This window comes from Platalea leucorodia (genome assembly GCF_965183815.1).
Source record: "Platalea leucorodia genome assembly, chromosome: 6".
Taxonomy (NCBI): Eukaryota; Metazoa; Chordata; class Aves; order Pelecaniformes; family Threskiornithidae; genus Platalea; species Platalea leucorodia.
In genome coordinates, this window is record NC_138828.1 from 45,614,858 (window position 1) to 45,641,801 (window position 26,944).

At 38.4% G+C, this 26,944-nt stretch overlaps 1 protein-coding gene across 1 annotated transcript in view; it reads left to right on the top strand.

Annotated features, from left to right (window-relative positions):
- GALNTL6 (polypeptide N-acetylgalactosaminyltransferase like 6) overlaps positions 1 to 26,944 on the top strand; it is a gene marked incomplete at both ends in the record, with an annotated part of 483,371 nt that overhangs the window by 408,944 nt on the left and 47,483 nt on the right. The window lies entirely within an intron of this gene.

Consider the following 26,944-nt stretch of genomic DNA (forward strand, 5'->3'; position numbering starts at 1 on the left):
GCAGTGCCAAAGTAGCTATACTTTTTCTGCTTCTGTGGAAACTCTTATTTCTAATTTTCTTTCACCTTTGAAGCTTCGTGGTTAGCATAGAAATGTAAACATCTTGAATGTAATGTTTCTAGAGCTGTTAGCCTGCTACTTCACACAAGTATTAACTTTAGAGCTTGACAGTCTACATGCCCATATGCTGGGTCAGATTCGTAGAGTGGGTCACCAAAACTACCAGTAATTAGAAAACTACGTAGTTTCTGGACATGAATTTAATATTTCTTTACATAAAAAAGACTGGGATGGTGGCCAAGAAGAAGACAGAGATGTTGCTCAGTGATTACAGGTGAGCTATTTAATGCTATCAACATGCTAGTGATACAGATAACTTGGCTTTCAAAATTATAAAATCATGCCTGAACAATTTTCCATGAAAAAAGAAATCACAATTTTAAAATAATTATTTCTATTTTTAATTTTATATTTTCAAGCTATTTTCTCTAGAACTTTCATGCAGAATTTGGTGACATCTGTTGGTACTAAGAAACAGAAAACCAACACCCTTCTCTTAATTTTATATTGTTTACCAGCATAAAGTTGGGATTAACATCTGCATCCACTTCCATTTATGTATGTTTGCTGTTGTGGGTTTTTAAAGAATGACCCATTGCTATCTAAAGCACCTATCTATGCTACAGTTGCTTCCAACAGAAGAGAGAACAAAGACTAAAACCCATGACTAACTTTGTCAGACCCCTCAGTGTGCTAAACAGCTTCCAAATCTGTACATTGATGCAAGTTCTATACATGCTCGTTGGCTCAAGTTTACTAATACTCTTCAGCGTCTGTCCAGTATGAGCCGTTAGGGTTGGGGGGTATGTGTGTCTGTCATTTCCCCCTTACTTTACAGGGTCTGCCAGATACTCCACAGTATCGCGATGCTTTCCTTCCTTTCCCCTCCAGTGCCCATGGTTCTTTTTCCAGAGGCAGTGATCAGCTAAGCATGGCATAGAAGCTTCGTCACCTGCCGATATACATCTTCTGATTTTTTGTATAGGTAGAATAATTCTGACTGTCCAGCTGTCTTGGCATAGGACACTCTTAGCCCTGAGGTGAAGAGATTTTTCTGACTTCCACTCTGAAGAAATTAAGCTGCCAATGCAATGTGTGCTGGAAGCATGAAAAAAAGGGGCTGGGAAGAAATTTATATATAGCTAGTGTTTCAGTACTATTCTCATAATATCTAATCAGAAGCTTTCTTGCCACAGCTTTAACCCCTTTATATTTTGTCATGTACACTGTACACTGGGAAAAGACCTTTTAAATACTTGAGGACTCATGTCAGATCAGTTCATTGTTCATTTTCAAGTAAATTATCTTATTTTTTTCAATCTCTCTTAATAAGTCTTGTTTTCTAGATCTCTGATGATTATTTTTGCTCTCCTCTGGACTTTTTCCATACTGAGAGCAGATGCCGCACCAGTCAAAGCCTTATCATTGCCTAGTACAACAGGCGGGTGACATTGCCTGTCTCAGAGGCTATGTTCCTGTTTATATTTCCTTGACGTTGTTGATTCATGCCAGGCTTGTGCTGTGGTGTAACCTCCACATCATTTTCTGCAGAACTGGTATCTAGCCAAGTGTTCATCACCCTCCTCTTGTAATTCAGGTTTTACACGTTTGAAGGCAAGGCATTTGTCTTCATATCTATTTGAAGTGCCACGTCCAAAAAGGTGATCTGTCTTCATTATCCCTAGATCAGTGTGATACTTTGTAACTGAACATTTTGAATTTTATCTTTTTTGCCTTGGTTTACTTCACTTCTCCAATTTGCTAAGATTTTTTTAATTCTGATTAACCCTTCAATTTTTACAGCCTATTGCAGTGTTATTCGAGCTCTATTTGAGGTTCATGCAAATGGCAAACTCTGTTCTAAATCCTGATTGTAAGAATGTTTGTTTGGTCCATGCCAGAAATCAAGATAGGCGAAGTCTCTGGCTTTCCAACAATACATCCAGTGGTTCCTCTATTTTCTTAGCCAAAATGCAGCATGTACCACTTCTGTGGCCCTGGAAAATTTGTCAGATTTGGAAGCCTTGCTTCCTGCCAAGCAAATTTTCCTAAAATGGTACACAAGACTTCCTCCACATGCTCTAAATGGCATCAGATTTACAGTACAATGGTATCTGGCTCTTCAGGTCCCTTTCCAAACCTGAGACCAAGATCTAGGACCTCATGGGCACATGTTCCAAACTGATACAGTTATGCACAAAGCCCTATTTAAAGCTCCATGGAGCAGGGTTGCTGAGTTGCACCACGCAGGTTTTTAACGCAACACTGAACTGAATCAGATGCAGGACGATGTTTGCAGATGCTCTCTCAAGACAATTTCCATTTTGATGTTGGGTTATAGGTGATTGCTTTTTAGTACTGGCTATCAGTAGTTTTTGCATCTCTCTGACAGTCATTATGTCTCTTCTATATTTCTGTAGCCGTTAACCCTGGCAGTTACCTATGAATTGGATCTTTTATCTGAGACTTGAGTGAGAGTTAATACAGATGTTGTTTAAAATATTAGGAGAGTTCAGTATAGGTATTGACATGATGAGGATCTTAGAAATAAGACATGCAAGATCACATTCTAAATTATCCCCTGCCACGCTAGCATCTATTTTCTTTTCATGTAAGCGACCAAAATATCATTATTCTAGCTGGAAGACAAACTTTGTCAAGAGGCAAAGGCAAATGCCTCCAGCAACCAGTGGGGTGAAAATTAGGATAAACACTCCTAATTTTGCTGTGTTAGTGTATTTTTAAAATGCTATGCATATCTTTTGAGAGACCAGGAACAAATGAGGCTCAAAACAGTTGACATTTTTTATTCCATAAACTGCCAAGACAGTCTCCTTTATTAGGGAACAGGATTCATATATCAGCTTTGCTAATTTCTAAAAATACGTATTTTCTTTGTGGGAAGACAGCATGTAACTGTCTCTTCAAGTGAATTATTTGGAAAATCAACCCCTCGGATGTTTTCTGTGGTTAAGTTGGTGTGTCAGTGTTATTTTCAGTGCGGGAGAGGCACTGTAGGCATGAAATTACACAAGTCCTTTTGCCCCCTACAGAGAATGAGGTGCCTGCAAGGAGAGAGGAGACCCCGCTCCCTCCACTCTCCTGATTCTCCAGCAGAAAGTTTAGCTGATTCTGCAGAACTTCCCTGGCTTTTTTGTGCTCGGGCTAATAACCACTCTGTTTTCCCATAAGTACAAATGACCTGTGGACATGCAGTGAATTAGGAGTGGACGAGATAGTGATAAGCCAGGAGCACAGCCAGAGAACAGTAACATTTTTTCCCTTTCAAAGCATTGTGAACGTGCAAAGGAGCTCTCAGAGTACCTGAGGAAAAGGTAAACAGCAGGGGTAGAAAGTAGTTTGGAGCAGTATTTTCAGACCACTGTCTGGGGATCTCGGGGTAGTGGTTTTGAAGAGACTCCCAGAAGGCACTGAAGGAGAGCAAACGTCCAAAGTTCTCAGCCCACAGGAAATGTTTCCAGTCCCCAGCCTGCTGCTTTGCAGTAGGTTTTAATGCCTAGCCCATTTTGTAGTGATTCTTTTTGACAGAATGACAGTTTAAACAGTAAAACTGTTCAAAGCACAATCTTTGTTCCTGACTTGTTCAAAGGGCATTCAGGGAAGAAGAATAGTTCTTTGTTAGTTGTAGTTACAATATATATAATTAGTTGATGTAGCTAAATCGTATGGGCCCTGTTATTTCAGGGGTGTTCTCATTTGACCTTAAATCAAGCAGCATAACCAAAACAAATAAATTATTATAAACCTCCAACTATATTGCCTTAATTTTTACACTGTATCTTACATTACTGTAATTGTTTGCATTTCCATTTCTGCTAAATAGGGATATTATTATTCTATAGCAGAGTGATGTTAAGAGACAGGATTGTGTTTTTCGTAAATCACAAGATATTTTTGCTATTGCAACCAATTTCTGGTATTAGTTCCTATAATGATAATTTAATAGATTCATAAATTTTAATACCAAAACAGAGTATTGTGACTGTCTCAATGGAAGTGGTAATACTTTAAGAACATTCATGTATCCACTGCAAGGTAATAACATGCTTATAATTTCTGTAGGCATGAAAGGACTCAAAACTTGTCAAAATGTGGGTATTGGGATGACTGAGGCTACATTTTTTTTATACTGCCTTTTTTTTTTTTTTTTTAATGTGGTATAACAGGATACTGATGAAGCTTTTTTAAAATACTTGACAACATGTGGTCCGGTATTAGAAAATATGTCTTTTGAACACCTATTTAACTTTTTGCCTTTTTACTTTCATTAATAGTGTGTTGAATATGAGCGTTTCCTAAGCTCCATAGGCACAGCTGACCATAGGCTCTAAGAATGTCTGCGGCAAGGAAGGCTGATAGACGGGCCTTAACTGCAGACAGATTTCATCTGTCTCATCTAATACTTATTAAGAAATCTAACTTCGGTTAAATTGTATTTTACAAACCTTCAGTTGTATCAAGGACTGCCAAATAGCTGTTTTCTGCGGTAATTGCTGGACTTACATCTCCACCTACTGGCTGATGGGGCAAAGTCCCATTCAAATGTTAGTTTAAATGAAATCCAAGTAGTGTTTTGCCTATAAAAGTTTTTCTTATGATATTAAAATAATTTACAGCCGCGATTTTCAGGGGATGTTTGTTCAAAGTTGTTTGGCCACATATATAATGAAGCTACTGACTTCAAACTCGTTGACCTATGCATATTAGCCCAGGTCTTAACAAAGAAAATATGACAAGATTTTTAGATCAGAAAAAAAAATTGTATTTAAACCCACTTACAGATCCTTTCAGTGGACATCCAAGAGCCAAGTACACAGTAGACCTGTAGAAAGTTACTCCTGTGTAACTCAATAAAGCTTAATAGCATAACAAGAATGATATCACTAGAGAAATGACTTTTTAAAAAAGAAACAGAAAAATCTGTTGTAGCAAAGAAGCCAGATAGCTGACCCATACGGTGATTATCAGTGTTGGCATCCAGCAGGAAAAAAAAAAAAAGAAAAAAAAAAATCCAAATAGCAGTTTAGAAGTTAGCAAGGAGAAGAGGCTGAAATTTAGTAACAAAAAGTTCAAGTCCAAGTGGACTGATAATGAGAATTTCTTTCAGAGTCGATTTCATCCATTGGTAACAGTAGAGGAAGAGAAATGCTGTTTGTAGAAGCTGATGGTCATAGACAATGACAACTCTCCAGCGTGATAACAGCTGTGAAAAGGGCAAATGCACTCCTGGAACTTATTTTGCTGTAGCCCTTGGCCCATCATGGTTACAGAATATTTCAGAATTTCAGCTGCCCGTACTCCTTTTCCTCACAAGTCAGAATATCATCTCTTCTCAGGCTCAGATGGAATCTGTCATGCTTCTGTTTTCTTTTAGACACTACAACCTCTTCCTCATTTCCCCAGGGAGAAGGGGAGAACATAGAATAAAGAGCCACAAAATTACTGCATAGGGTGATCTTCTACACCTTAATTTTCTCCAAAGATTTTGCTTTCTCGTTCTTTATGATTGCGCCTTCAGCTGTAAGAGCTGATGTCACGTCCTCTCTACTTGCATCTTAAAATCTTTTGACTGGCATTTCTACTTAATTTCTGCTTAATTAGCAAGTTTCTGGCTTCAGAAAGCTTCCTACTAGAGATACATTGGTAAAATCTTAACTATTGTGAGGAATATTAAGTATACAATCTGCTTAGTAGTCATATAAAGAATAAATACAGTACAGTGCATGGTCAAACTAGAAATCTGATGCTTAGGCTGAGTAATAGGAACTCTCCCACATACACACTGTTAGTTTTACAGAGACTCAGTTTAGATCAGATGCCCCATCAGGTGCATCTACAAAAAAGTCATATGACCCACTTAGAATTAAGTATCTTTTTCTACAGAAGTTCATGTTGAACAGTGCTAGAATTCAGATGCTAAATGAAGTAGGTTTCTTCTAATTTTTTTTTTTTGCTCTGAGCAATTTCTTCAAATAGTTGCAGAAATAACACAAAATAGGAGCGTGCCCTGAATGGAAAAACAGCTATTACCCAGCTGGAAAAGAAATTTTTCAGAAATGTGGAAGATAACTGAAAGAAGCTTGAAAGGCACTTTGCTCTGTACCTGTAAACAATAGGCACCAGCTGAAATATTAATTACCTAGTGAGACAATAGCTGTAGTTCTCAAGATAGCTGAGTTTTTAATGGTTTCATTTGACTCAGATAGAGAAAGTTAATTATGAAACTTTATTAAATGAATTTGTAAATTTCTGCATGTTGTGACATTCTGAACTTGATAGAGAATCTAAAATACCCTGAGAGCAGAATTGAATCAGAAGGATATGGAGTTCAACCCATAAAGCCGCGACACCAGCAGGACTTGAGGGCTTCCTGCAACTTGACAGCAGCAGAGATGATGCCTCAGATCTCTGAAGATGCTGGTCTTTCTGGAAATAAGTTGAACACAGCTAAGCAGCCAGGTTGTTTAAAAATGTTTGATCTGTCAGGTATCTTCTGGTCTGTTGCTAAAGAGAGATCGCATCCTGTTTCAGTCTTCACTTCAATGGCCTTCTTCACCCTCTTCTCATAAAATACCGGATCCGTAATTCCCCTGACTGTTCTGCCACAGCTCTAAGTTTAGTTTCATTTCTCCTTTTTTGAAAATAGCAGGCCAGATTCGTATGCAGCATCATACTGCATGCAATCCTCACCAGTGCTATTGATCTATATCTTCTGGAAAGATCTCTACTAATAGATCTTCAAGTTGCATTTACCCTTTCTAAAGCTTATCTGATACTTGTTTCATCCAATCCTGAGCTATCTGACCTTGCATATCTCAGATATTTGGAACAGCTATTCTTGCAAAAGTTCAAACGATCCAGTCTTGTTTCTGACAAGGTAACGGGCACAAGCTGTATGGGAGAGCAGCAAGATGAGATGTATTTGAAAGATTCCCTGAGAACTTTGATGTTGCTTTTCCAATACTTGAGACCATTTTCGTTCAATAAGTGTGGATGTTTTTTCACTTCCATTTCTAATGAAGCCTGAAATTAACATAGCTTTTTTGTTTACTTTCTTATTTGCAACAACATCGTTGATAGTAATAGCACGGCACTGGGAATAGTTCTCGTAAAGCTGGAGGCAGAAGTGAAAAGTATTTTGAATAGGTCCTGTATGTTGGGAGGATGAGTGTTCCAAGTTATTTGATCCTTCCTGATATAACTAGTATTTGATATCTCTACATTTAAACTACTATTTGTTTGGAGGGGAGACAATCTATGTGAATCTAAGTTAAAAGCTATTTTGACTCTGAACTCTTTGGTAGCCTCACTTTACCTTAACACAGATGCTGTTTTATTAAAGAGCTCAAGTAAACACATTAGTTTTCTTTTTGTGATTTAATTTTATTGTGATTTGCATGTTTAATAGCATGGAAAAAGCAATACATTTTTAAGGGAAGAATTATAGCAGTTAATGATTCTGAAATTTCTGAAAACCATAGATGAGCATATATTACCAATGAGCAAGATTTTAGTAAGTAAATTTTTCCAGCTGGAAGTGTGACAGGGATGACTAGTATTTTGATATTCAAAATACACCTTGAGACTTCTGGTGTCTTGTATATTTGCTATCTGCTTAAATAAACTTGGTGTTAGCCATAAGGTCAGAGTCTGTTAATATTTACTTTGGAGAATTCTGCCTTTCTGAGCCTTTTTTTGGTCTCTCTCTGGTTTCTGTCCCTGTAAGAGTAATGTTAACAGTATACACATCCTTCCAGAGATACAGTAGTAATCGAAAGAGTAAACTTTGGTGTCCTTAATCCATCAAAGTTAGGTATTTCAGTCTGAAGAATGTACTGTTTTGGAGATTCTCTGGTTGGGGATCAAAAAATCTGTAGATAATAACAATAGCTGGAGCAGTAGTAGCTCATTGCAGTGCCAGAGGCAGGGCTGGTAACTGATGTGCTGTCAGATTTGTTAGCTAAAACAGACCCCTGGGGATTTTCATGACAACTTTCCTTTCTGTACTTCTGATATTCCTTGTTTCTGAATTATTCAGTATTGCTGCTGCTAAGTCAGATAGTGTCTCTGGAGCATAATTAGCTAAGCAACGGTTAAAAACAGGAAAAAAGAAATGTCCCAATTATATATTCATTGCTTTGTGAATACTTGAATAGCAGTTTAAAATACCAACTATAGTTCACAGGAACCTGCAAGGCAGGGCTAGGGAACTCTGGAAAAGATATCCTGGTCTCGGTCAAGTTAATGACAAAACTCCTGTTGCATAAACCAGGGCAAAAGTTAAACCTCTCAAGATATGTAAAAACAGATAGACCTAAACTAATGCTGAAATGTGATCTATCCTACGTCTGTCTCACTGTTAAGAGAAACGGAAGGACAGTCCCTTTCTCCATGTGTTAAATGCTTTTGTTGTTCTTTGTTCGTGCCTCACCTTTTTTGGAAATCGAAATTAATTTAGTTCTCACCAAGATGATAATGAGAATATTTAGCTAGTGTTTGATCTACTGCTTTTATTGCTGGAGCTATGTTTTGCTAAAAAAAGGAGTGACATTTCAGGATTGGGAGCTTGGTAAGCTTTTGATTAGGTATCTAGGTGCTTTAATACTTGTCTCATGGTAAGTCAGAGTATTCCCAGTTGGTTTCCTTTCAATAAGAATAGGCTGGTTTAGCTCAAAAAGCATTGTTCTTCCTGGCAATCATCATGCATCTCTAATCTATGGCAAAATGTACTCTCAGGTATGCAGAATGCATAACCTCTGTCTTTGCCGTGATTGATGTATATGGGAGAATATACAGCAGCTTTGCTGCTAGTCCTTTGGTCAGTGTCAAGGGAACCCACTTTGGTTTTTCCTTTGGAAGACAGGTATTTGTGTCAGATGGCCGCTGGCTAAAATGAACCCTTGAAAGTCTCTGAAAGACAGTGGACACGCTTCTTCTTGGGACTGAAACAAAGTTTTAAGAAATGAAATGAGAAAATTAGTCAATTCCATGAGCCCATAATGAAAAGAAATTACTTTTTGTTTCTTTGACATTTCACTAGGAGCTTTTAAAGAAGATCTTTCTTAAAAGCTGTTGTTTGCATCACAAGCTTTAGTGAATGTGTTATCAAAGCATCCCACTGAATTAGAAAGATATTGAATTTAATAGAAGAAGCACAAAACAAGTGACGTACCGGAAAGGCACATGGCGAAGCTAGGAACAGAGCAAAATTCAGTGTAATTATCGCAAATATCTCCTCCCTGCCTTGATAAAAGAATTAGACGTTCTGGATTTGGGTCATTTTGATATTTTGAACCATTATTACACCTAGGGTCTTGAGGAAAGAAATAGCACTTTTCCACAGGAATATAGGACTTAAAGGGCTGTGCTCCTTCTTATTGTTAGATGTTACTCGTAGTGTATATACTTTTTGCAGCTATCTCCATTTGAATTTGTCAAGAATTTGTCAACCATCCAGTTGTCTGTAAACTTTCTCATACTAAACTCAATACACTATGGTGCTGAAGTGTTAAAGTCAAATGGAAGTGTCCAAGAGGACTATTGAGGCCAAATTTTGCTACCACATCTTAGGCCTTCTATTTTCTCTAGCTGTTAACTTTCTTTATAATTCAACTAGTTTAAATTAACTAGTTAATTAGCTCTTTGGAAGAAATAGAAAAAAAAATAAATCAAATATTTCCTAAAATATTTTTGGACATTTAGCTGTCATGTGTATAAATTTAAGGAAATAACACAAAAATAAATTCCACCAATATTTAATGTCAGCTACAACCCCTTTAAGTTTGTCTTCAGTTGATGCATAAATAGTTTTAATATCTGAAAAATGCATGGAAATTATATTTCAGCTTTCTGTGTACAGGCCTTATTGGAAAGCAAATGGGCAGCTGTATGTTTACACTGAAGCAAGGAACGAGCAGTATCATACCAGGTGTGACTTGGTTGACTGGTCACAACAAATACAGCTCAGAATACGGAGCTTTTGACCCATGAAGATACATTTCAAAATATTATTAATGGAATAATTTTGAGTGACAAAGACACTCAGAGAAAAGTGAGCTGCAAGTATTTTATATGCCTAAAAAGAAGCTGATATCAACAAGGAAAATGTTTTGAATTTGAGATTTCTTAATGCAAATGTCAATGTTATAGAAAACAAATGAGAAGAATCAGAAATGCTGGTATAAAACCAAATGTTTTGTTAGAATTGTTATGTTTTATCATTATCAGAAGTAAGCTTGATTACTGAGTAGAACATCCTGGAGGACAGGCTTAAAGCCAAATTAGCCATCTGTCCATATTAGTTACCTGCAGGAGTGGTGTCAGTGTTGGCTCCAGGGACACTCCAGCTGGTGTTCTCCAAGGGAAATACTGGATGTCATCAGTCTGAGTGCACCTTGCAGGCACGCTTTCCTGCCCTGAAGGTAGGGTCAACACACTGATAATGACAACAACAAGCAGAAGAGGTGAGCCAGGGAAGAGCTGTTTGAGGCAGAGGTTGTGCTGGCTGTGGCTTCCCTAGGTTCTTCCAAAACTGGAGTGATTCTGCGATTCGGATTTCAAGCACCCAGAAGTGGGCAGATTTGGGGCATCGTTACAGGCGCAAATGATTCTGCTGGGTATACTGTTCTGGGTCTCAGAAGCAGCCTAGAATTCAGAATGCTCCCAGGAGTGCTTTATGAGGCACAGCAGACACAGGGATTTCACCAGTGATTTGCAGATCTGATCTAGAGAGTGAGAAAGAGGAGGATTTGTGTGGTGTACAATATTACATATGCTTGCTCTGAAATTTTGGGAAAGGCGAGAGTCAGGGTTATTGAATGACTCTGGATGAGGGAAGAATGGAAAAGAAGAGGATGATGGTAGATATTATAGAATACTTAATCTGTGTTTGGAGGCTATTATAAACCATCTAATTAGAAAGAAGTGAATAAGGGTCTCTTTGAGCACGGATTGAAAATTAGAAAAAATACTGAATAATCTACTTGCAGTTGTCTAAAAGATAATAAAATTATTAATACGGGCCTGTCAGGAACTGACCCTGTCATAGAATTTTAATTTCCTTCTTTCATGGAGGATGTGGTGCCATGAGACACAGGGAGAACATGACCAGCTCCCTGCCACCAGGTTGGGGAGAGGATGCTCCTGCTGAGGGGCAGTCTGTCACACTGCTGACTTAGTGCTGCCTCCTGTCCTTTAGAGTACCCGCCTCCAGGAGCCGAGTAAACTCACTGAAATGGCAAAAAAACCCACCACACTTAGGAAAAAACATATAGTTTTCTAGCATTTGAGTGAATTAAGCAGTTTGAGGAGGACAAAAACTGTTCCATGGGGAGGAGACCACACACCTGCAAGCTACAGCAGGGGAGATTAGAGGAGTGAGCTGAGAGTGGGTTCTCCCCCTTTGGTAGCAGCAAGCTATTAGATGTGTTAAGCAATATTAGGAGCTTGGCTACTTAGAAGAACAGGGAGGCAGTAAATGTCATCTTCCTTCCGAGGCTTTTGGTGTTGCCAATGTTGCTTTCTCATAAAGCTGATAGAATGTGAATACATCTTTAATTTTCATCAGATGACTACGCAACAGGTTGAGAAGAAATTGCTGGCAAAGAATGTGAATGGTTTGATGTTAAACTGTGAGATTGTCTCAAAAACTGATGCAGATCCCTGAGGCAAATGCCTCTGCAGAACCCCACATCCTAGTTCTGTTCAGTGTCTTCATTAATTATCTGAACAATAAATAGGTAGTAAATTTTTAAAAGACAAGCAAGGTGGTATTGGCAGGAGTCATTGGGAAGACAGGGTCAAAATGCAAATAGGCCCTGCCAGATTGAAGAAATGATGAGAAAAAAATAACATGAGATTAGGCAATGAGAAGCATTGAGTGCGCCAGCTAAGGAGAAATCTAAAGCGTAAATGTAAATAGCTAGCTAGTCAGCACTGTGGCAGGAAAGGATGAGAGTTATATGAAATAAACAGCAAAGTTCAATTTTCATTGTGCAATGTGTTAAAATCGTAAGAAACTGCGGGTAAGTATATGCTGTGTCCAGATACGGTCACCACACCTGAGAAGCGCGCAGTAGACGTTTGGAGACTCCAGGTGAACTTCAGTTGTTTAATCTAGAACAGGGAGGACTGTGTGTGAGGACATAATATCTCTTTTCTGATACGAAAAAGGTCATTAAAAGGGTGATAGTGATTAATTGTTTCCACGGAGACTGGGGCAATTTTTTCAAAAAGTTGTAGCTTTGTCCTCTCCTTTGTTTATTTACTGAAGTTTGCATCAGGCAAAGGCAGTGTATAAAGTGGTCAAGGAGAAGACAATCTGGTTTATCAGCCCTTAATATTTTAAGGAGTACTGTGTAAAACTTCAGTGGTCGTGGTTTACTTGTGCACAACTATTTGTTTTGCTATGAAAACTGCATTTCCATGGACAAAGAACAGCGCTTCGTGATTTGTTGAACTTTTCAGCTCCATCAAGGGGCTTAATTTAGTAACTGAGACATAGGAAGGAGCATCTTAATCCACTGAAGTACTTCATTTATGTGTTTGTTTCCTAAGAGGGAAATATAACATAGCAGTTAAACCTTTTGTGATAAAGTTTAAAGTCAGTTTGCAAGGTATACAATAAGAGGAAATGTTTAACTTTAAAAAGTTTTATTTTACAGACTAAGAGTACTGAAAAGTAATTCAAGCAAAAATTCAAACACTATATTCAAAGTTAGCATTAGGGGCATGTATGAAATCATTTTTCAAAGGATTTTTTTTTTAATGTAACTTCCTGCATAGTAGCCCCAAAAACACTTTATTTGGTGTTCTAGATTAGTATTTTAAGTCTTAACATTAAAAAAACTGCTTCCTAAAATAAGGTATTTTCAGCAGCTAACTAGGCTGGCAGGAATGCAGGGCATCTAATTGCACTGAGGCTGTAGGAGACAGGCCCAGCTAGAACAGTTTGGTGACTGAGGAAAGCCCTCCTCATGTATCAATTTCTAAACAAACACCTTTGTGCAAGAATTGGTATTTCAAAGGATTATTTACATCAGCAGACAAGTCATGCACTTCCTACAAATGGATTATTTTTCTGTTTTGCTACTTACTGCAATAGATTGCATGCTGACTTCTTATTAGAAAATATATTTGAAAGATCTTACATTAATCTCCACCTAGAGTACAAATTAGCTGTGCTTCATCGATAAAACTCTGTAGCTGGAAAACTAAACTCAAAATCTTTCATGCAAGAAGAAAAATGTTCTTGACTATATTCCTTTCTCCGAAACAGGAGCTTTTTATTACTTACACTATTTGTCAAGAATAATGATGCATATTTCTTGCTGAATACTTAGCTGTTGGCTTTTGTCTTGATAATGAAATACATACGCACGTGCTCTGAACATACCTTGACAGTGGAGTGAACTTCATTATTCCACAGAGATGTGAAGATCTATTGTAGGAATATTGGGTCGGTTGTGTAGTGTTTATCATGTGGACATCATTGCTCGTGGCAACAGGAGTTTGTGAAGGCTGATATTATTCATTTGGAGTTTTCCCTGGCACCCATCTTTATTATTAGCGCACAGCAAATAATGCGTTGATCTTGAAGAACTACTAGGAGTGCATATGTGGATCTTTTGCTGGCATCTGCTGTGTACTTTCAGAGTTCCTCAAGTTCCAGAAGCAAAAATAGGAAGACTTTTTTCACTGTTTCTTGATTTTCGTCTTAGTCATTACTTCAGATGGCACCTGTACAGTCAGTAATGGGAGTCTGCGGTCTACAGCAGTCATCTTTAAAAACTGAACCCCAAACAGATGGTGCATCTCCTGCTTCATTACTCTCTGATTTAATAAATCCCGCAGGAAGTGAAATCAAGTCTCAAGGTGAATTCCTCCCCTGTGGCGCAGGGAGAGGAAAGCTGTTTTGTATGTTGCTTCTACGTGGGGAGTTGGACTACGCTGAGTTTTCTCCTTGGGAAATGCAGGTGTGTGAACCACTCCCGGATTAATGGGAAGGGATCTAAAGGGTATTGGTACAGACAGGGTGATGTATGAAGGAAGAAAACCAGTAATGCAGAGCATGCTGTGTCAGATTTGCTTGAAGCTGCTGTCCCTGCTCTGGAAGGCGAAACAACGAAGACAAAATGCTGACCTCTGTGAAGCTCATTCTTCTTCTAAGAAAATGTACTCAATCTTTCTCTCTTGTGATTACTCTTTGTCAAGAAATCGTTTCTTCCAGCTAGAGCAGGTTTTGGCCTCCAGGAATAGTTGCATCTGCAGGTGATTGAAAGATACTGTCAGGAATCCACTTCACCTGACCCCAAAACACAGCTTAGTTGTGACTGTATTGCTTTTCTGCCTCCATTGAGAGATTAAGCCTCATCACTAAACAGCAAACTCAATTATGAATGGGGTTCTTTTAGCAATACTTGGAAGCAGATTTTTTTCCCTTTGGCTTGTTTGCTTTCCCACTCGCTCCTAATATTAGTTGTTAATGGAATAGCATCTTCTGTAATTACAGTGGAGGCATGGTTCTGCTTTTAAAGTATAGTTATGAGGGGAAAATATTTGCAGTGTTCTGTTTCATTTTATCTTTATTTATAAGCATAGCATTTAGAAGAATAGCTGCCTGTGTATATAGCTTCAGAAGGAAAGCTATAAAAGTGATTCTGTCAATGCTAATAATTTCAGTCTTTGACCTGCAATTCTGTGTTTTATAATGCACTTATTTGTGTTTTGCAATTTGTATTTAATTGCATGTCTGAGAAGGCTCATGCATAACATTCTTCCTTTAAATCTTTCATTAGTTTTATTTTCTTGCCAGCAGAATATGGCTGAATGCTGCAGCAGCTGCTTTGCAACTATAACTCTTCTCATTACTGATAATGACAGCCAACAATTTACTGTGTGTATTAAGTTTGGTTATGTGTTGTTGTATAACTGAAGTTTTTAGGAAAATATTTCTACAAACGTAGGACAACAAATGTCAGGCTGACCTAATTACTGTTCTTCTCTACAGTTTCTATGGGCTCTCTTCTGCTAGCTGGAGATGAGTGCTTTGAAAATGTATTTGTTAGCAAAGTATTCAGATTTATTATGCTGCTGTTTATGGCGTCATAATTCCCATTTCTGTTTAGTTGGTAGTCAGGGAATATTTTTACTTATGAAAGTAAAAGAAGGACTGCGCTAAGTGGAGGGAGTGAAACCTGCTGTTGGGAGCCATGCTGCCCGGCTTGTGCTAGCTGCAGAGAGAAGCGTCCCAGAGAGCTCCCCTCTTTTAGGGGAGCTGGCGGAGTTTCCCAAGGGGGAGTTGGGGAACGAGCTAGGACAGGGTCAGGGGACTCAGGTCAAGGTATCAAAAAGCGAGGAGGTTACGATGACAGTGTAGACACAAGCAGTCCTCTCATCAGAGGACTTCCATCCTTCAGAAGCGTACAGCTTTTATTCAGTTAGCATACTCCATGCTGACCCTGGCCATTGCCACTAAATAACAGATGACAATCTCAAAGATTAAGGGTAGATTACTGAGCAGTACAAACAGAGGTGATATAAGTGCCTGCAGGGCTAAAGTGATGTCCCACAGTGAGAAGTTTCTGGGCAGATGGAGCAGTTTGATTCCTTGGGGAAAACAGATGATTTGAAGTGTGAAGCCAGGCTATACGCTGATACTGGGCATGGGTTACAGCAGCACCTTGATTTCTTACTGAGATTCAGTTCACGCTTTCAAGGACAGCCTCTGGATTCGAGGCCAAGAAGCTGGGGAAAAGTGGAAATACCTCAAAGTGTGTGGACTCAGGGCCTTAAAGCAGCCACTGACAATCCTCTTTGAATCTGCATTTGAAGTATTTCCATGAGGAGCTAAGAAACCTGTTGGATCAGAAGCACTGAGCACTCTTTGTGTAGTCTGTAAAATAACACTATTACCAATTCCCTCTTATGAATATCATTACTTAATGAGACTATCTGTCAGTAACCATCTAGACAATATAAAGCCCATTTGTTCATGGTGGTGAATGTGACCGTGATGGAGAAGATCAGATGAAACAACAGTTTCATTGGGGCTGGTAGCTGCAATTTCTACCCAAGATTATTCTGATTATTTGTTAAGGACTTGCCTTTTCTGTTTATCTTCTCTGTCTCTCTCTCTTTTTTTTTTTTTTTTTTTTTTGTAAATTCTTGACAATAAAGCCTTTATAGGTCAGTTGCAAGAGTCCTTATTACTGTCCAGCTTACCTTTCTGCCAGTTCAGCATTTGATATGCCTTTTGTGTGCTTTCTAATTTAATTCTGAGTGATGGGCCTTTCACTAGCAGATTTTCGGAGATGAGTCAGGGATGACTGATTGCCCCAAATTTCTCCAACTCTTCAGATGTTTCTTAAAATAACCGTATCATTTATTTTATCCATATATTATTAGTCTAGATAAATGCAAAAGAATAGTATTTCCTCGAAGCGAGTATAGACAGGAGTCTTGGGATTTGAGCAGTTGCAGTGCTTATATGTTATTGTTTTCAGTTCTCAACTTTTTCTTGCAGTATTTTCATTATAGATACATATAGGTTAGGGTGACCCCTCCTGATCCTTGCACTGTCACGTGGCAGGCAGTGGGACGATGCTGGCACAAGGGTAGCTGGGCAGTTTGAGCGTCTGGATCCAGGAGGGAGAAAGCCTGCGGTCTCTATCAGTGAGTCACCCAGAAGCCACCCTGAGTGTACCCAGTCCAGCCCTATCCCACATGAGGCAGCTTTACTTCTGGTGAACTGCTATTATCCTGCCTTTGAATTACTCCCAGAGGTCCCCTTCGGCTTGCTGTTCTCAGAAATATATATTATACCTTCCAGCTATATGAAAATTTTAGTGTGCAACTCCTGCGGTCAGGAGGTTGCCTGTCTCGCTGGATGGAGGTACTCTTCTGCGTGTGGGCAGTTACACTACATAGGGATTCTTGCTTCCAGCTCTGAGATCAATGTGGTTTGCTCAGAATAGTTTGCACTATAGCCTGTAGAAATTAGAAGAACGCTATGGCAAATTCATTATCCTTATTTGCCTTCAAGGTCAGGTCCAGAGTTCATGTACAACAGCATAATTTCACTGGCAATGTATTCTTCATACACTTAAACCATCTAAAGACCCGGCTGCAGGTTTGCAAGACATATTGGTTGGAAGCAGAATCATGTATTCAGCCATACAGATTTCTAGTGCTTCACCTCTAGATGTGACCATTTATCAGTAAATAGTGTAACAACTGTACTTGTGACACTTATGTAAATATGCACTTATATTTAGAATAAAAGAAGAATGTGATATTTCAACTGGGATAGACCATTTTCCTCTCAGCTGCATATCAAAATATTCATGTAGCTGAAAGAGTTTCTAACAGAAGTGAGCATTCATAACAGCAGTCAGCAACTCTTGCCATCAGAACATTTTACTAACAGTTAATGAAAACTGTCTATATTCTATTTTTGAAAACAACTAGTTCACATCCAAATTCTGAAAGCATAACGCTAGATATAACTCTTTTTTGACGAAATAAAATAAGCTATTACCCAATTTTCTGCAATTCCTGACAGCCTTGCTGTTGAAAACCTCAAAAATATTAATCTCCCATAGATCATAATGTAGATATTCTCTCTCTAGCTCATTATTGCTAAGGCACACTTCCATGCACTTTTAGTACAGAGTGAATGAGCTTATGCAAATATGGAGAGCTATCCCTAGACCAGACTTTCATTTCATTTTTATTATCAAATGGAGTTGTTTGGTTTTTTTTTTTAATGTGATTTACTATGATGATAAAACAGGAAGGTTCATTTCCCTGGGCTTCCACAGCCCTGCTTGCCCATCTTTACAACAACATCAAATTAAAAGCAGATGCTCTCATGGGACAATGAAGTGCTCAACCTCATCAGTTTTCAGGTCCTTCATCCTTCATTGTGAAGTGCTTTCCAGTGTTTTTCTGCCAGTTCCATTTTTAGAAAACTGCTTTCACTGTTTCACAGTTTTTACAAGAAAATATTGTTGTGCCTCTGGTGCAGACAGGAGAAATCTAATTTCGTTGTAGTTAAGTGCCTGCCTCCCCATTACCCTCCATAATAGGGTAACACAGCGAATTACAGAGCTTTAATAAATAGCAATGATGCATCTAGGAGCACATTTCCAGGATCCCAGAATACCTTTGGCTGCATACTTGTCTCTTCAGGCGTTGGGGTTTTTTGCCTTCTTAAAACTTAATGATAACATTCTTGGAATCTTTGACCACTGGCAAATGGATGACCTGCTTTTTGTAGCAGCGGCATGGCTACACAGGCTCCAGTCTCCCTCCCTGTCAGCATGTAATCATTTCAGGCTTCTGCATTAACCCCCAAAACCAAACATAAATGAAATATTAAAATTACCTTTTGTCCCCATTTCCCGCCCGTGTTTGAAGCAGCGCGTGTGCGTAAGGGTAGAGCGGGGGCAGTTGCTGACAGTACTGCTGAGGAACTGATCAAAGGAATAGCGTGCATCCGCATACTTGGCTCCATGGCAGATCGCAGCCCGTATCATTAACTGTGTGTCTCATTCACTTAGCCTAGTGTGAGGGCTCTGTCTGCTTGAATCAGAGTCGGTAGGGGTATTTTGTGGGACCCTGAAGAAAAGCCGATTCCATCAGCGTGCTAGGCAGCAGTATTTTAAAAGACTTTGCTAAAAAATCAGGAGCAGGTTATTGTAATTATACTTCCACTTATTTAAGATCTTTGCAACTCAGAAATGTTCTGGAAATGGCCTTCACTAACTATTCAGTCTGATCTGGTGTGTATAAGGTGGGGTGAACAAAAAAGAAAACCCACTGAAACTCTCGTTGCCATTTCCTTGCAGTGCTTCAATACTAATTCTTCACATTTGCCCACCTAAATCATTCAGTGTTGCACAAAGTCTGAAATACTGCAGGAGAGCCAGAAAAAAAAAAGGCTTGTGTTTTATGTGGAGTTTATGGTGGTAATTGTAATTTGTCTGCCTTTTTTGTCTTTTTTCAAAGTTTCCCAACTGTTGCAAATACGCATATGGTGGCACAGAGTAGCGTGTAGTACAGTTATTAGATTATTACCTCTTTTCCTCACCTGGCATCCACAGAAAGACCCAAGCAGCAGTTTTATCAGCGCCTGTGGAGTGCGTATGGCACAGGAGACAAGGCAGCCCTGACGGACACAGCCCCGCTGCTCCTGCCTGCAGAGCGGACGCTACGGTGAGCAGCGCGGCCGGAGCACTCTGTGGGCCGGCTGGCTTGGTCCGCTTGTGAGGTTGTGCTGGAAGGTGTGAGCAGTGCAAAAAAGGCTGTTCCTGGGGCAGTTTGTATCCCCAGTTGTGAAGTCACTTTTACGCTTTACGTGCAAAGTTATTTCTCTGGGCTGTGGTGCCTTTAAATCTACTTTAATCTGGAATAGGTACATAATGTTTTAGAGTTATAGAAATCAGAGTCCTAGAGTTATAGTACTCAGAATAACTTAATCAGAATCACCTGTGACTTTCAACAGCAGACTGCTAACTGGTTGGATTTGTTATCATTATTTATCTGGGAATCTCTCTTCAGAGGATAAGGTCTGAATTAAAGGACTATTTTGGAAATAAGAACCTATGGTCAGGCCAGTGGGTACATTTTAAGAGGAATCGTTTATCGTCTTTAATGAAATTTTGAAATTTCTCCTTCAGTTTAAACTTTGTTTATGATGCTGTACTGGGCTTAAGTAAATCAATAAAGCAAAAGTAAGCACTGGAAAAGGAGGATAGTTCTCTGGTGTACACCTCTACATCTAAAGAGGGGAAGATAGCATCATAATTGGATAGTAATTCTGCCCAGCTACTGCCCCCATATATTCTGAGAGAACATCCTTGAAGGTAGTAACGGGATTTAATGAACTGTTGTTATTTCCTAATGCCTGGGAGGTGGTGATGGAGTTACTGCACAACCAGGATGGATAATCTAAAGATATGCTTCTGGCCTTGTTCCTTATTTGAAAATAGAAGTTTAATCTCAAATGAGATGTCCATTTACCTAAGTGTTGCTTTCTATAGACACAGATTTCCTTGTTAGCTTGAACGGACTTATCCTATTTGTAAGAAAGATGTACACTCAGGTTAGAGTATTGGCTTTGCCTTAAAATTCCAGCCTCATGTTTCATAATAACCCAAAGGGAAAAGATGATCGTAGGAGGTTCATTGTGCCTTCATAATCAAAATAATTGTATTTTCACAAGAACCAAGAACAGGGTAGCTTTCTCCACTGCTGAAATTCTTAGGCTGTGCAAAACAGTACTTATCTGTTTGAAATCTGACCCTGGGTTACCTTTATATGCAGAATTTATTATAGTTGAGAGTCTAGATAAGTTGAGGAAGAGTATATTCTTTTAAAAAAAAAAAATGATTTTTTTTTGCATTTAGTTTTAGATATGCTTCAAACTGCAGCTTACCAAAATCCAGGAGGGCTAAAGTAAGTTTCTATTTTGGGGACTATTGGTAATATTTTGCCTCTGATCGATCTTTACTTTTACATTTAATTTTCAAAGATTATATTTTCAAGGGACAACCCTGAATAGAAATGATGCCCATCAATATGAAAGGATACTGTAAATAGACTGAGTTGTGTCAAATTTTGCTTCAAGGTTGGGTTTTTTTTCCCAACAGTTCTTACTCGCTTTCTACTAATAGGCTGAAGGGTTTTTTGCTGCAATTGAACTCTACAGGTCCAAGATGCATGCCTGCTCATGACATGAATGTGGCTCAGCCGAAGTCCTGCTCTCGGCTCGCCTTTCTTTCTTTTACAGTACTGAGGCCTCGATCTTGTAAGACTGCTCGTGTACTGGACTCGTCTCTTTAGTACAACTTGCAGCGTAATATTCTAGCTGTTCTTTTGCTCCTCAGTTTTATCCTTCTGAACACCTTTGCCTGTAGGACATTTCCAGAAGCTTTAATTTTCTTTTTGCTTCAGGATGGTAATTTCTGCTGACCCATCTCCTTAGTTTGAGTCCTGTAGATCTCCTTTAGCAATAATTCAGATAGATTTCCCTTGGATTATGAGAGGTAATTATGAGAAGGGGAAGCCTTCTCTTCAGAGTCTTCCATCTTTACCCAACTGACTCACTTCTACAGCTTCATTAATTTTCTAAATATGGGACGAAAGGCTGAATGGGCCTCAGCATCATTACCCACATAAGGGCTCATCACACTTTTACAATGTGATTTTTTCAATGAAGTTTAGCAATGTGCTAAGAAAAATATGCAAAATATGCAAAGAAGCCATGTGATAAAATCACAGTGCAAATTTTTATAAACTGAACTTTAAGCGCTTTTAGAGCCTCCTTTGTAGCTGACTCTCTGCAGCTGACTTTCTGGCTGTCCATTGGAGAAGAATGGGGTTTATCTTAATACCGCCCAAACAAAAGCCTAGTTAAAAAAGAAATTTGATTATATAAGGACTTGGGAGTTAATTTTAAGTAATAGAACTTGGCTGCTACTTGTTTCAGCCCAATGATAATTTGAACTGATAGATTATGTAAAAACTAAGCCTAATGCTTTTTTCTTTCTTTTTCATACTTGTAAGAATATTTGCTTAAATGGCAAAAATTTATACTTTTAAGCTTCAAGTGAGTGAGAAGTATATAATGCCACTTACACAGGTTTCATGTAATGAAACTAACTGGTCATAATCTCCAACAACAGTCACTACATAAGAATGCAAATTTTTACCAAAACTTTTTGATCTCTGCTCGTCATGAAAAATTTGCCACATTTGGCATCAAAGTGAGGCCTCGTTGCAACTTTAGTAGAGAGACTGTTGATTATGTGGAGGTGCAGGCTACAAAAGTACAAGTCGAAATAAACTAGCTCTGATCTCCATCCTGCATACTAGTGCCTTCTGTGCTGGGACATAGCAGAGAGTCAGGAAAGCTTGTGTGACTTTGTCACAACCTGTCACAAGCAGCTACTATCACTAGTGGGTATGGTTGGGTACACACCCACTCTTCTGCCACACTAGCATTTCACAGGTTTGAGTTGTCCAGGAAAGACATTACTTTAAGTTAAAACATAGTGGAACTCTGCTAAATCTGAATGCAACTCTGCTCTTGAAAAGGGAATGATTTCATTGTCAACATTGATGAGAATTTGAATGGAACTGCTTAAAAAGCAAGATATTTATCATTGCAAAGTTAGTAATTTTGTGCTAGCCTATGGGTGAGTGCTCTTTTAGACTATTTTAGAGATTGTTTTGGGGAAAAAAATCAGAAGAACATTTAGCACAGAAATAAACATGGGTGAAATTTTAGTGCTATTCCTCTTAAAGGACAAATATATCTCACAATTTAATTATCACTTGTAAAATATTTGACTGGATGCCAGCGAGTAGAAATGTATGAAACATGCATGCATATACATGGGTATTTATTGATTTCTTGTAGGTAAGATTGAGACAGTATGCATCTATATTAAATCTATCAACATATGGATTTTGCAAACAACTCATTAGAAAGATATAGCAAAAAAAAATTAACATAAGAATATCCTAACTGCTTAAGAGTGACAATAAAATTATACAACAGTTTAATAGGAGAATACAGATTACTGAAACCAACTGGATATATAGAAGGAGTCTACGCAGTGGGATACAGCTCTACAAATTAGAGTTTGTGTGAGTAGCTTCAGTTTGCTTTGTGAAAATTGCTGGGGTACCTTACCACAAATAATTCAAACTTCAGAGTTACATACATTAGCAGTGGAAAAAATCAGCTGGCAGTTTACAGTGTGCTGTGGGGACAACCTTGAATGTGCAGTGAATTAACTGCTGGGGTGGATGCAGTTTTTATGGGGAGCAAATCAACTTTAAGACAGACTCAATCCTTAGTTGATCTGCCATATATTTTAAGATACTGTTTCTAGACTCTCTAAGGAGATAATGATGTGGACATCAGGAATGGAGTCATTTGCAAAACTTGTGTGAACATTTGGTACAGACATGGGCACAAATTCATCAAGGGGAAAAGTTGTTCAGAAGACTGGACAATTGTTCTTGAGGAAAAAAAGAAAGAGTAAATCCCATAGGCTAACATCATAGATACAGGTTTTACTTTTTAAATGTTTATGATTTTATAGACATGGAGATTACTCATGTTGTTAGAATGGATAAAAGATAAAAGAAAACTGTGCCTTACCCAAATATTAAATGTAAAAAAGTCAGTACATTTAAAAATACATTTTTAAATATATTTGGTCGAAGAGTTAAGTATATAAAAGATTCTGCTTTTTATTTTACTTCTTGAAAAATTCAGTAAGTCTGATCCATATTCATTCCAGCAACATCAGCATCTTTTTCTATGCACAGTATAGAATCTGTTCCTCAATTTATCTTTAGCTGGAGCAACCTTTAAGTTCATATTTTTGTCATTTATTTTATTAATCTGTATAATTTCCTTGCCATTGATCAACTCATCTGAATTTCACTTTCTTTTATTTCTTCATTCACTTCACTTCATGTGAGTGACCAAGTCTGTCTCTAACTTTACATATATCTAGATTTTAATTTTTAGTTTTATTAGAACCTTTTATTATCTAGGATTAGTGTCAGCTTCTGCTGTTTGCTTTAAGAAGCTTTGGTGCAGTATCAGGAATCACTGCAGAGAGTACCAGGAGCAGTAACCACTGAAACAAGGTATTTGAATTTATTTACTCTTCTGAGGTGCGTTCATGTGGTATCACTAGGGTGCAGGGACATGCTCCTTGATTAACAAGACATTGAAATTCACTATATAAAGTGCACAAGCCCAGCTCAAAGCTGCACTCAGTAGGTCACCAGTCATTTCTGGGAGTGTCACTGTGCCAGCATCAACATGGCCCCTTTCCTTGTCATCTATCGTATCTGTGACTCCACAAGGTCAACAGGACCCAGCGCTCACTCGTGGCACTGGCTGACGTTTACTTCCATTTTTGTACTGCGTGCCAGTTGGCTTGGCACTGAAGATCGGTTTGTCTAACATATCCTGCATGAAGTGGATGCATCTTTTCAGCATTCATCTGTTTCTGTTCAGTAGTTCAGCACCAAGCCTTTAATCAGTCTGGATTATACAAGGAGATGCATAGTGCAATATGCCATTCACCAGATATGATTATAATGGCCAAATTTCAGCTGTTGCAGGCAGGTGATCCCTACCAGCCCTTGTCAAAGTGCCCCAGTATGCAGCATCATCATCTCAATTCAACAATGATCAATGCACAGTGTAATATTTTCTTTATGTTGACTAATAGATCACACAAACCTACGTTCCCCTACTGACATATGACACCAAATAGATGTGTCATTGGGCGTCTTCCAGTCTCAACATCAGCATACCTACTGCACACGTCATCTAGCACAGGTGCTTTCCGAAGTGTCTTTCTGCATGCTGTCAAAGCTTTCCTTTTCACATCTTCATGAATCCTTTAGGTCCACTGTATGTATCACTCTTGCAATGTAATGATTCTAAACCCTGCTGTGGAGTTCATTTGTTTGCAATATACCACATTCACTTCTAATGCAAGTAACTTCATGTTCCTTTTAAGTCCATGTCATTCTTTCTCTTACCTTGAAAATTCATAGATGATCTCTTTTCTTCCCCTGAATATAAATTATGAGAAGTTACAGAATTCTTTGTTGGCTTGTGTGGGGTCTCAGCGTAGGAATCTGTGACCTCTTGGGCCATTTTTGGATCAGCTGACTTTCACTTGCAATATTGTTCTTCTAGGTATAGTCAGTGAGTCTGTGCAGTACTTCTCACGTGGAAGGTTTTTATAACTATTTTTAACAACCTTAGCCTTTCCAGCTTTTCTGATGTTTTGGGAGTCTTTGTCCTTTTACGTTTTTGACTATAAGTATTTTACAGCTTTCCACTGTAGTTACTCACATAATATTATGCTACAGTAGCTCAAGTCTGATTATTTAAGTGTCTGAGTAGGACATTTCATGAAAAATTACCTCTACAAACACAGCTTTGTACTTGACATTTCTGTACAAAAGCCATTAAACAAGAGATTAATTCTTCTCCTTTGGGCTCAGAGTAGTTCTTATCTGTGTGAGTGATCCTAGTGACTACAGAAGGGCTTTTCATATCAGTCAGGATTGTAGGACTGGACTCTTGTCTTCATATTTTGGAGACAATTTAAGGCCTGTTCAGCAGCAGCTGCTTGTGGCACGGAGTGGAATACGTATCCTGTGCCAAGCGGTCAAGTTCACATAGCTTATTGCTCATCCCACTGCAATGAAAACCAAAAAGTCGTCCGTCACTCTTCCTGCAAAGCAACAAATGTCAGAACATGTGGAATAAAAAAAGAATGGAGCCACATTACATGAAATATCTTTTTTCTTTATTTTTTTAAAGTAAGTGCAAGAAACAGGAGTTTGCTGCTGTTCTAGTTGTTTGGTGGTTTTCCTGATTGTAATAAATGTTCTGAACTTTCAGAAACTAGCATTTAAATAACAAAGGGTTTCTCTACTCAGTATTACAAGTGGAAAAATCTACAGATTAGTTATAAAGCATCATTTGTAAGTATCTGCCAATTATTTTGCAATTTGAAGTCTCTGATTTTTTCATCTTCTATCTGATTCACTTGTGGGGATTGTCTTTTTCATAGGCCATTCACTATGTCAAGAGAAATGCTCATGAAAGATATTGTACCTAAGAGAATTAGAGAGAACCTGCATTTCCCCAGTGATTTCTGGGACTTCATGTCTTCTGCCAGTAAAGATTTAGTTACAAGCATGCTCCATGCAAGTCCATCTTTATAAAAGGACGTTGCGTTTTGATTATTTAGAACCTGAAGTCACAAAGGGCATGTTGTAATTAGATTTACTTCAGTAGGAATTGAAAATGTATTGTAGTAGTCACAATCCCCAGGGGAAGGTTTCTAATAAAATCTCCATTGAATTTATTCATATGTGGAAAGAACAGTCAATATTTGAGGTATGAAATGTCAATACAAGTAAAAAAGTATTAGCATTCAGTGTACGTTACAGTGCACAGCCTTGCCAGTTAGAATATTGCAGCTTTGTTTCACAAAGCTTCTATGTGCTTTTAAAAATATAATCTCTAAAGGAAAACAGAGTTAGTCTGTTAAAAACAGAGCTCCCTAGTCATGAAAATGGGTAGTTAAATATAAGATGTAATCTATAATATATATATTTTTAAAAAACTATCTTACAGAAGTAAAAGGTGAAATATCTGTAATGTTTTTCATTAGCACAAATGCAGATGAGAGGATCATTTTCTAACATTCATGTGTGTGGGGATTTGCTGGCATCCTAATGGTGGAAGAGGCCACTCAGTTGTCTGCTTGCTATTTATCTTCTCCACTGGCTTGGATAAAACATAGCAATATAAAAATTGTTAAGGCAGAGAAAATATGGCAGAATGTTGTTCCATTAACTTGATGTCCTCTTTAATAAACTTCTAACTTACGCATAGATTCCTGTGATACCTACCAGTCCTGAGTTCACTGCCAAATCCTAAATCAGTGGCAAAGGGTGAAGTTTTTATTTGCCAGTCAGTTCTTCAGGGATGGTACCATCTGCTTCCATAGCCCCAAACAAACCACCAATAGTAATTCAGAATAAAAATGCCCCTAGATAGGATAATTTCCCTTCAGGGGCTGCAGTGTTACAAAGCGCACAGCATAGGTTCCAATTTCATGTCTATTCTCCGATAAGGAAGTACTGTCTGGAAGCCATCCAGGTCTCTTTTCCGTAGAGAGAGTTATATGTCTTTTCTCTTGCTGATCAGCCATCAACAGGAACGTGTTCCTTCTAGCCTCTTGCTCTAAAACTCATTATGCGAGTGTTGGCCTGCATTGATTGAATTGAACAGTTGGATTGG